The sequence below is a fragment of the Camelus bactrianus genome, chromosome 16 (genome assembly GCF_048773025.1).
Source record: "Camelus bactrianus isolate YW-2024 breed Bactrian camel chromosome 16, ASM4877302v1, whole genome shotgun sequence".
Lineage (NCBI taxonomy): Eukaryota > Metazoa > Chordata > Mammalia > Artiodactyla > Camelidae > Camelus > Camelus bactrianus.
This window is the reverse complement of record NC_133554.1, coordinates 30,738,920-30,750,448: the sequence shown is the minus strand read 5'-3', so window position 1 is coordinate 30,750,448 and position 11,529 is coordinate 30,738,920. Positions and strand designations below refer to the sequence as shown.

The window sequence follows — 11,529 nt, the reverse complement described above, 5'->3', positions numbered from 1 at the left end:
CAGGGCCCGTCCTCCTTCCCAGATAGCGCCGTCCAGCCTGGGAGGTGTTGCTGATGCTGCCCAGAGCTGGTGGCACATGGCCCATTCTTGGCCATACTTGAGGTTTGGGGCTGGGCTCAGAGGCCCATCCTGCCCTGGTCCACATTCATTCTCTGTCCCAGACACCTCACCCTGGCCAATCGGGTCGTCCATCGCCCATGAACACACACCTGCAGGCACACACACGTTTGTACCTGATAAATTAATACCCATGACATCAAGACACAACTGTATTTTCTCTCCCCTGCATCCCTCTAACGTTTTAAAAAGTCTTTACATAGATGTTGCCTTTTAGTGAGGCCAGTCTTAGCTGCTCTAACTGGAATTAACTCCCTCCTTCCTATCCCCTTTCGCAGCTTTTATTTCCTTTTCACTGACCACTTCATAACATATTTTCTATTTTTCTTATCTATCCTATGTAGCATCTGTCTCCTCTGTTAGCATGTAAGTTTCCTTGGGAGGGGTAGAGTTTTGGTGTTTTATTCACTGTCCCGCCCCCAGCATCTAGAACAGTTCCTGGCACATAGTGGAAGATCAGTGACTATTTGTCAGACAGATGAATAAATGCGTGAATTGGGGTTGGAGAGTTTGCAGAGGGTGCAGCCCTTCTCTGCCCCAAATGATGAGGACCCCAGAGGTCCTTTGCCTCAGTTGCTCACTCTGGTCTCCTCCAGGGTTTGTGATCACTAAAGTGGTCAATTCGGTCTGGGATCAGATATCAGAATGCAGTGTTATCACCAGCTGGGACCTGCTTCCCTGTCCAGCCTTATCTCCTCCCTTGGCTCTATAATTTTTTAAGACTGGTTTCGGGCATAACAGCAAAAATACTAAACAATGGCTCAAACGAGAGAGCAGCTGTTTCTTTTTCACATAAAAGGAGGGTGGCGGGCTGTTCATTGCTGGTGGGCAGCTCTACACCCCAAAGTCCTAGGGGGGCCTGCTCTTTCCAAACCCTTCCCTTGGTGTGGCTCCCCCGCAATGACCCAGAGAGTCTGCTCCTATTCCAGGCAGCAGATGGAGAAACAGATGCAGGCGGAAGAAATCGGTGCAAGGACATCTCTCTAAAAAGTACCTGGGAAACTGTCGCATGACTGACCTCGCATATCACTGGCCGGGATGACCTTCTGCGAGGAAGCCCGGGAAAGGCAAGCTCTATTCTAAGTGGCCTGGCATGGAAGAAGGGAGGATGTCACCCTCACTGTCACAAATCTGCTTCTGGCCTCCACGCTGAGATGGGGAGTTAGAGAGACTTGGTTCCCCCCAAGCCTGCCCCCAGCAGCTGCCCCTGCACAGCTTCTCGCTGAGGGAAAGGGACATCTCTTCAGTCTTGTTTGTCATCTTGTCCTCACGTCCTTCCACCGCTGCACCTCTGGGCCTTCGTTCACATGCGTCTGCCAGGTCCTGTTCCCTCTTTCTCGTCCTCGGGCAGAGACGTCACTACTGCCAACTGGAGGCCCCCACCTGGTCTGTCTTCCCCGGCTCACCCATTTCTAGGTTGCCCATGTTGCACCTTTGCTCAGGAAGGACGATACCTGGGCCTGAGGGTGGCTGGGCCCTGCAGGCTGCCTCATCTGGGAGTCCCTCTTCCTTTCCTGAAAGCTCAGATGAGAGAAACTGCTTTGGGATTGAGATGGGGAAGGGGTGGGTTTGAGTTATTAAGAGGCATCTTTCATGTCCCTTTCCCCATCCTTGCAGCTCTGAACGGCCCCTGTTTGTAAGTGCCAAGATGTATAAGTGACCATAAACACTGCCTGTGGCCTTGTGACCTTCTCTTCATCACCCTGGGGGGGATGTGGGATCAGGTTAACTCACGATCAATTGGTGGGCAGAGCAAAGTAACTCCCTCCCTGAAAGCAATACTCCTGGGTCCAAAGGACTGCCCTTCCTGCGCCCTGGAAAGTCACAGCAGATCACTAGAGGCAGAAGGCAAAGCTGTCTCAGGGCTGGGCTTCCTTTCCTCCAGCTGTAAGATCTCTTTGCACTCACTGGGATGTGCTGGGGCCACCTTGAGGCCAGTGAAGATTCTGTCTTACTTGAAAGAAATCGGACACCAGAATGTGCTGAGGCAGAATGTAAGGTGGAGGGTAAAATGATACAACTGCTTTGAAAAAGTTTGGCAGTTTTGTATATAAAGGTAAACATATGCTAAACAAATGACCAACAATTCCACTTCTAGGTGGAAGTTTCATTTTCTCAGAGAAATGAAAAAAATATTGTCTATAAAAAAGATTTGCACTCTGATGTTCATAACAGCCTGATTTATAATAAGCCCAAGCTGGAAGCAACCCAGATGTCTATCAGCAAGTGAATGGATAAACAAGTCCATACAATGGAATAACATTCAGCAATTTAAAAAGAAGGAACAACTGATACATGCAACAATACAGATAAATTTCAAAAACATTATGCCAAATGAAAGAAGCCACACCCCAAAGCATATATACTCTTATGGAATATGGAATTCTGGAATAGATAAAACCAACAGCCGAAACTAACCTGTAATGGTAGGAATCAGATCAGTGTTTGGGGTCAGGGCTGAGGAGACACCTAAAAGCTTCACGGGGTGATGGAAATGTTTTAGATCTCGATTGTGATGGTGGTTGGGCAAGAGTATACAGTTGCCAAAAGTCATCAGTCTATATACTTAGAATGAGTGCATAAATAAAAAATAAAGTTGATATAAAACGAAAAAAGTAATGTTGGTCTGTGCTGAAATTCTTTTTTTTTTTTTGGATTTGTAACTTACTAATTTTATTGAGATTTGTTTTATGCCCAACACACAGCCTATCTTGGAGAATGTTCCATGTGTACTTTTTTTTTTCTTTCAACATGTGCTGAAATTCTTTTGCAGAAATGATGAGAGTAAGAGTTTCTCTAAGTCATCAACACACCTTTCTCTCCAACTTTCTGGGCGAACGTCTTTTTTTTCCTCATCCTTCGTCCTCTTGTGCTCCCACATTGGTCATCTTCCCCACCACTTTACAACCGCCTCTTTTCCATTCTTTATGAAACAACAGTTTGGCTCGCTCCTACCAGTCTGAGTCTGATGTCTGAAGGAGGCTTTTGTACACAAAATCAGTATCCTTGGGTTTGAAGTTATATTCAATTTATTAAAACTTTAAGAGATCTCACTTTTTCCTTTTAGGCCTTCAAGTTTAATTTATACATTTTATTATTTTATTTACACATTTAATAGTTTGAGTATAAAAATTAGAATAATCACCTTCATTTGAACTTTAATTAATATTTAACTATAATTTTGAGAAGTTAAATTTGTTAGGCAGTGGACATCTGATATCCATTAATTACAAACCTGGTTAAATTTCCAAACATTTCCAATGCCTGATGGGACTGAAAACTCCAACAAGTAAAATCTTTATATACATTAAAACAACTCCTGGGAGAAGAGTATAGCTAAGTGGTAGAGTGTGTGCTTAACTTGCAGAAGATTCTGAGTTCAATACCCAGTACTTCCATATAAATAAATAAATAAATAAATAAATAAATAAATAAATAAATAAATAAATAAATAAATACCTCCCCCTCCAAAAAAAAAAAAATTAAATGAAAAAAACCTCCTGTAAACCTAATAAACCAAATGTAGTAATTCAAGTTCTTTTCAATTTTACAATAGTGTTCAAAAGTTTCAACAAATTTCTTAAACTTTTACAATTAAAATCTCATCTCATATAAAAATAAATTTTACATTTAATTCAAAATTACAGGGCTAGTCTGTCAGAGTCCCTTGCTCAAATTCTCTTCAACATTAGGAACATTAAAAATATATACTACAAACACATCCTGAATGATTATGAAACATTCCTAATTTTAAGACAAAATTATAAATACTGTGGGTTCGATTATGTCATCATTTCTATGTTTCTAGCTTTACCTTCAAGGTTGTATTTAGAGTCATTTACCCAGCTCAGAACAGTGTAATCACGTCAGGTGGACTGAGAATTTCTTTTCTTCCTTTCCTTTCCCTTTCTTTCTTTCTTTTCCTTCTTTCTTTCTTTCTTCCTTCCTTCCTTCCTTCCTTCCTTCCTTTTCTTCCTTTTTGTGCTGAAACCTGGGAATGAAGGACTGAGAATTTCTAAATCAAAAACATCAAGACTGAGATTCAGGGTTAGAAGTTCAACATTGAGATTTGGGCCCAGGTTGACTCTTTTCTCACAGTTGAGCCACATCTGCTTTGTTAGCAGGGTCCCCAAGCTCATGCCTTTCAGTGGGAATTTGTTTTAGAATTCAGTTTGGCTGATTGCTCACAATTAAGCTTAGATTAAGTTTTTTTGATGAGACTTCTACATGGGTAATGATGTATGCTTACCTTTGCATCACATCAGGGGCATATTATGTCATTTTGTCCCATTACTGGCATGCTAAATTTGATATCTTGGTTAATGTAGTATTGGAACCCAGCAGGACCCTATGGGGCCTTCCCAGGACAGACCCCTACCCCCATATCCTCGGCAGTAGCTCCTCTCTGAAGTACCCAGATAATAGATTCTCATTCAGATTTCCTGAGTTTTTCAGGTGCTAAAACCCACCACCAAATGGAAGAAATTAACTACATGATGATCCTGAGCAGGCAGCCCCCAGATCCTCTGGAGCCTAAGGATTGAGCACCATCAACCAATCAGAACTGTGCACAGCTGGTACATACAGGGGGATGCCCCTCCCTCAGCTAGCCTTTAAAAATGCTCACCTGAAACCCTCCAGGGGAGTTTGAGGGGTTTTTTGGACACGAGCCACCCATTCTTCTTACTAAGCCCAGAAGTAAACCTTTCTCTGCTCCAAACTCCCATGTTTAGATATTGTTTGGCCTCAGTGTGCCTCAGGCACATGGACATGCAACCAGTTTTGGCCAAGCCAGCCAGGAACCAGCAGTGCCCATGGCAGGTCCACCCTGGCTAAGGACAGCCCCTACCCTGGGTCCCCAGCAGCTGCTGGGGCTCACTTTACTCTGGGGAACTGGGAGGGACTCCCCCTGACAGGCACTGGCCACCTTGTGGCCCGAGGCTGTTTGGAGCCGAGAAACGTCTGAAGCCATGGTCCATACTCGGTGTCGCCTAGGGGTGAGTCCATCCGGCTTGTGCAGGATGCAAATTCTCTCCACTCCATCTGGGCTCATTCCCTTGTGGGAAACCAGCCACTCTGGTCTGTTCTCTTTTGGGAGATGGGCCAATCTGTTTGGAGGCCTCCATCTGGGCGGAGTAGTAGTTTTTAAACTACAACTCCTCTGATTGTCTGTCTGTGTGACCGTAGCTTGTTTGTGTTTCTGTGTGTATCCTTTTAGGGTGAGCCATTCCAGCTTGTGCAGGATGGGAAGTTCTACCTGCTCCGCCTGGGCGCAGTCCCTTCTGGGAAGTGAGCCTTTCTGGGCTCACTGGGAGCACACTCTGGATCCATTCTTTTTTGGGAGCCAGGCCACTCTGGACTTCTTGACAAGTACAGGTTCCTTTTAAATCATACTACTGAGCTGGGTAAGATATTTTAAAAAATCTAATGAAAACCCTATTTCATAAAACTTAGTAAAAAGGATTGGTTGCATAGGGTTTAAGTGAATTGATGAATATGGTTATAATTTTCTTATTCTCTGAAGAATTACTGGCTTTTAATCTGTTTTCTAATTGAACTGTTTACCAAATGTTTGTTTGCCTATCAATACTGCCCCCAATGTTTAGGATAGAAAGAGAATTCTCTAGTGGAGTTGTCACAGAGTGTAATTACTCCTGATGTGTAACAATGCTTGCTTTAAATCTAATGCTAAAAGCACACGTACCATGTTTGTGTAACAACTGGGTGTAAGTGATAAAATGTGTAGCCTGTAAATTGTTTCCCCATTAATGTACCTCTGAGTCTGTTCACAATATCTGATTAGTTTTCCCCAACGTGGATAGGAAATCTAAAGGAGGCCCAGCATCAAGGGACGTGGGCTAAACCTGGGGCAGGAGCCACCACCCCAGCATCACGGGACAGATATTTCACTCATCAATGTTTTCTTTTGAAAGATTTGCAATCAAAAGGGGAAATGATGGAAAACCCTGCAAGTGTTTAGCTACGGGGAAGTCATTCTGACTTATACATGGTTTAACTTCAGCTTTACTGACCAAAGTGGCCTGTTTTATGGCTGGCTGTACACGCATTGCACATCTGCTTTGGCCTTGAAAAGGGGAATGCGTTTGAAAATCTAAGTGGAGTAGCTGCGGCTTAGACATCCAAGGTAAAACGAGGTAGCCACTGTGGATGTGATTTCAGACACATTCTCAAATTTTCTGATGCCACCAGCCATTCTCAAAGTCTCAGTGTCTGCTGGCAGGTGGCAACTGCAACCTTATGACCTCAAGTTCTCCTCTTGTAACTATTCAATTTTTAAATGATAAAATTACTTTTGGTCAGATGTTAGCAGTAAAAAGATAGGTGTAGTGGCCAATAGCGCCTGTTGTATATATACATTATTACCACATCAAAAGATAAAACTACTCAGATGAAAGTAGACAGCTGGCTACCTAGCTGCAAGTCTGCCCCAAAGTGCCAGGTGCAGACTGATTTTCAGGCTTATTCCTTTGAATTCCTCAGGGAATGAGATCTTAAATTTATAACACTTACAAGATCCAGGACTTGGAACTCTGGAATATTTCCAACTCGGTGTCCATTTCCCAGATCAAGGTAGGACTATGCCCCCCTTTCAGGAGGCAGTAGCCAGAGCTGCTGTCACCCCCTTCCCTGAAAGATCTGGGGAGGGATGAAACGGGATTGGAGATTGAAGCTGAGTTCCTCTGCCAGGCTGTTGATAAAACTTTCTGTCCAAAATATGATTCTCCTTGTCCAACACCTGTTCTCCTCAAGATTGAGGAGTATCAAAGGAAAGAGTGGAATTGTAACCGAGCAGGACCCTATGGGGCCTTCCCGGGACAGACCCGTCCCAGATACCCTCTGCTGTATCTCCTCTCTGAAGGATCCTGACAATACTGTCTCATGCAGACTTCCTGAGTTTTTCAGATGCTAAAACCCACCACCAAATGGAAGAAATTAACTACTTGATGATTATGGGCACCAGAAGCCCGTTGCCCCCAGACCCTCTAGAGCCTAAGGATTGATCAGCAAGAACAAATTGATCACCGTCAACCAACCAGAACTGTGCACAGCTGATCACATCCCATGGGATGCCTCTCCCTCAGCTTGCCTTTAAAAATGCTCAGCTGAAACTCTTTGGGGAGTTTGAGGTTTTTGGAACATGAGACATGGGTTCTTCTTGCCTGATCCTGCAATAAACTTCACTCTACTCCAAACTCTAATGCTTCAAATATTGTTTGGCCTCACTGTGCGTCAGGCACATGAACTTGTGCTCGATAACAGTGTCTGCCAGAACTCCATAGTATAGGCAAGGTTTTGCTTTGAAATTTATTAAAGTTGGGGATTTATTCATTATGTTAAAGTATGTGTTTATGTTCTCATTTTTAGCCTTTTCATTTTTTTTTTTTTTGCTTCATATCTATTGTTTAGCAGACTATTAGCAAGGACTAGCACATAATTTGGATATGCATCCCTGAATTCTACAACCATACATGTGGTAATGCAACTATTTCTCCATCCTGTTCAAACTGTTCCATCTGGCAAGAAAAGATACATTCGTGGTTCCTATGGTGATTCTTCAAGGCAGAATCCATAGTTTCCCCATTATAAATCTCTCCACAGTAACTTACACTGTATGTTCTGGTCAATTCCAGATCATACTGGTAGGTGATATTTTTAGTTCTCTCTTTTAAATGGGTTTCTCCCATAAAAACACACAGAATCTGGGATTACACCAGCTCTAACAGGGGGTCAGAGTATCACTTAGAAGGAATATTGGCCACTATTTCCCCCTCACTTTTTTGGTTTGTTTTTTAAATGGAGATATTGGGGATTGAACACAGGACCTCATACATGTTAAGCACTCACTCTACCAACTGAGCTATACCCACCCACCCTCCCACTCACTTTTATTTATTTACAATAAATTTTATTTTTCCTTAGTGGAGGCATTGGGGATTGAACCCAGGACCCCATGCATGCCAAGCATGCTCCCTACCACTGAGCCATAACCCCCACCCTCACTTTTATTAACATTGTGATTTTTTTTCTCACAATGATGTAAGACTCATATATTGTCAGAAGGGAGTTTTATGCGTTAATACCAAAAGCTGCAGCCCAAGCAAAAGACATATGCTAGCTGCATTGTGGTCGCTGTTTCAGACCTTGGAAAGTGACTTTACAAGAGGTTCAGTATCATCACATCACTGCAGTGTGGCCGTGACTGCTGAGCACAGGACAGCAGGCTCACCCCTGTCTGCTCAGCCTCCTGTGTCATATCTTTCAGCAGCAGGTCTCTGATTTAAGTTCTCTGTCAACACACGCTCCTCCAGTTTATAGTTGTAGCCTTCACAGCAAAGCAGAGATGAATTTATGTGGACAAAGAGCATCAGGGTGTTTGGAAATCTTGCTGTGCACTGGGCCAGTGACAGTAATTTCAGGTCTGAAGGCAGTTTGGGGTTGGCCTGTTTTTACTGATTCCTTTTTGTATTTTTCAGAGCAACTTGACTGCCTGCTCTGGAGATGCCGTTATCAGGAGTTACATCTGCCCAACCTTATGCAGATCAGCTGGTGGGCTGCATAGCTGGGAACTTTTTCTATCTGGGGGTTATACAAACAGAAGAGTAAAGACTGCAAGGCTCTTTGGAACATGCTATAATGGAAATCATCATCTCTTTAGTCATTCCAAGGAATCCACTTCGATGTGGTTGAGAAGCATTGGGAAGGTGATCCTGGGTTCAACTCTAACCATACCTTGGCAGCTTCGCGAACTGTCTCCTCATTTTCCACAGTAAATTGTCACTGCTGAGGGCACCTATCAGTAGGTCAGGTAGCAGCTGCGTGAAGGCTTTCTGGTGGTACCCAGAAGGCAATTTGTACCTTTTAGAAGGGAACTAATCTTTTAGCATTTTAATTCCTTACAACTGAAGAGGTTGACAAAACTCAAAAATTTTCTGCATTTATTATTTAAAAATATTTGACACCGTTGCAACACCTCTTCGACTTGTAGAAAGCATGAATGCTGTCATTTATTGCCACGTTACTGTGTGGGCGTACATTACTCTTAAGGCATTGCAGTGATACCAATATTCCCTAGGTGTGAGTGTGAATATTGTCACTAGTTCATTCATAAACATGGCCTGAAATAAGGACTACACATTGCAAGGACCCCCTTATGGCAAGGGAGCTCAGTGCCTTCAACAGCAAACACTGTGCCAGCGAGGAGCCGCTCTTTATTTTAACTGTTCTAGCAGACACAGCATATTCAAGATTGGTCTCTTCTTGTTGTGATGGACATGACTGTATTCTATTTCTATCTTTAGGACCAGACTGGAAAAGTCATTGTAATGAAAGAGAATCAAGTGAATGAGGATCAAGTGAATGATTCCTAAGTAGAGAAAGGAGGAACTCCATGTGATCTCACATTCAGAATGAAGACTGCCTTATTCACTACCCTATGTCATCCTGGATTCTTTAGGTACCAAAATGGACTTCGGAGTTTATATAGTCAGGGTTCGCCAGAAAAACAGAACCAGTAGGGGAGACATATGAGGACTTATTATACGAATTGGCTCACATAATCATGGAGGCCAAGTCCCCTGATTTGCCATCTAGAGAATTAGGAAAGCTGGGGGTGTAATTCAGAGTCAATGACCAGGGGAGTCACTGACGTAAATCTGAGTCCCAAGACTCAAGTGCCAAGAGCACGGATGTCTGAGGGCAGAAGATAGATGCCTCAGCTTAAAGCGAATTTGCCTTTCTTCCACCTTTCAGTTCTATTCAGATCCTTAGTGGATTAAATGATCCCACCTACCTTGGTGAGGGTGATCATCTTAACTCAGTCTGCTGAGTCAGATGCTAGTCTTGTTCCAGAGAAACCCTCACAGACACACTCAGAAACAATACTTTATGAGCATCCGGCCATTCCTTAGCCCAGTCAAGTTGACATGTATAATTAACCACCAGTTTTCAATACAGCCTGCAGACATCCTGCTCAGATGGGCAGTGGTGCAGCGCATGATTGAGAGAAACATCTGAGAGCAACTCCTGGAGTGGTCCCAGTTCAGCATCATATTAGAACTGGAACCCATATATTACTTTTTTCATACATTACTTTTAGAACCAGAAAAATACTACTTTTATAACCAGAAAAAAATTATAGTTATTTTCATTTTAAAAGAAAAATGTTTTTCCTTTTTACTGTTTTTTGTAAACTATAGCAAAGTACAAAGAAAACAAATCACCCAAATATCACTATTCAGAGAAAAGCAACTGACATTTTATAGCAACTTATAAGGCCTTTCAATGCATATCACATTGGTTCTTAAACTTTAGTGTTCATCAAAATTAATTAAAGCAAATGCTTTCAAGTCAGTAGTTCTGGGGGTGGGCCCGATAATTGGGATTTCCAACCACCTCTCCAGTCATGCTGCCACTGCCAGTCCAGGGACCACACAATGAGAAGCACTGCCATGTAATTTATACCTTTGCTATGTAAGTAGGGCCTCCAACCAGCAGCACTGACATCACTTGGGAGTTTGTTGGTAAGGCCATCTCCGGCCCCACTCCAGACTTACTGAATCAGAATCTGCAGTTTAACAAGATCCCTAAGGGATTTGTAAGCACAAGTTTGAGAAGCACTGGTTTATCTTTGAGCCTCACACTGTCCAAAAGATAGCTTTTCCTCCCTCCCTACTTTATTTGGTATAATTTACATATAATGCAACACTTTGTAACAATTAAATGAGCCTTGATAAGTTTTGAGAGTTTTATATCTCTTCCCTACCTCCTCAACAGAATGAGGACTTTCCTGTGATATTAAATATTTTGGGAAAATATGACTTTTAATTGGCTGCATAATACATGGTAAGGATGTACCAGTTTGACCAATTTTTCTATTTTCTAGCGTATTTCTCTAGGACACCTGCGCTGTTCCCAGCTTTTCACCAGTGTAAATAATGCTTCAATGAACACTTTTGAACACAAACTTTTCGACTTCAGAATAATTTTCCAAAGTGGAATTACTGAGAAAAGGAATACTAGGCAGCGGGCAGGCAAGAACAGATGTCAATTACTTTAGAAGAAAAAGTTAATGAATTAAAAACTTTTAACTTTTTTTATGTGTTTGGGTTTCAGGAAAAATGGACAGAAATCACTTAAATTCCATTGCAGCAGTAACAGAGGAGTAATGTATCTTAAAATGGCTTAGTAGACTTTAATTGTATCACTTATCAACTAAATACAATTTTTGAATCCCTTATTTTTTCAGTTACCATTCTTTTGTTATTTATAATTGATGTAATATGTATCCATCTAAGCAATGTTTCACATGTGTGGGAAATAACTACATTCTCTAAAGGATCTAAATGTGTATTACCACTGAATTTATTAGCACTTAGAATTTTGATCTCTTAG

General features: G+C 42.3%; 1 pseudogene; it reads right to left on the bottom strand.

Moving 5' to 3' along the window:
• Window positions 1–5,530: 5,530 nt before the first annotated feature.
• LOC123618426 (kelch repeat and BTB domain-containing protein 2 pseudogene) lies at window positions 5,531–9,946 on the bottom strand (annotated as a pseudogene).
• Between the last annotated feature and the right edge of the window lie 1,583 nt (window positions 9,947–11,529).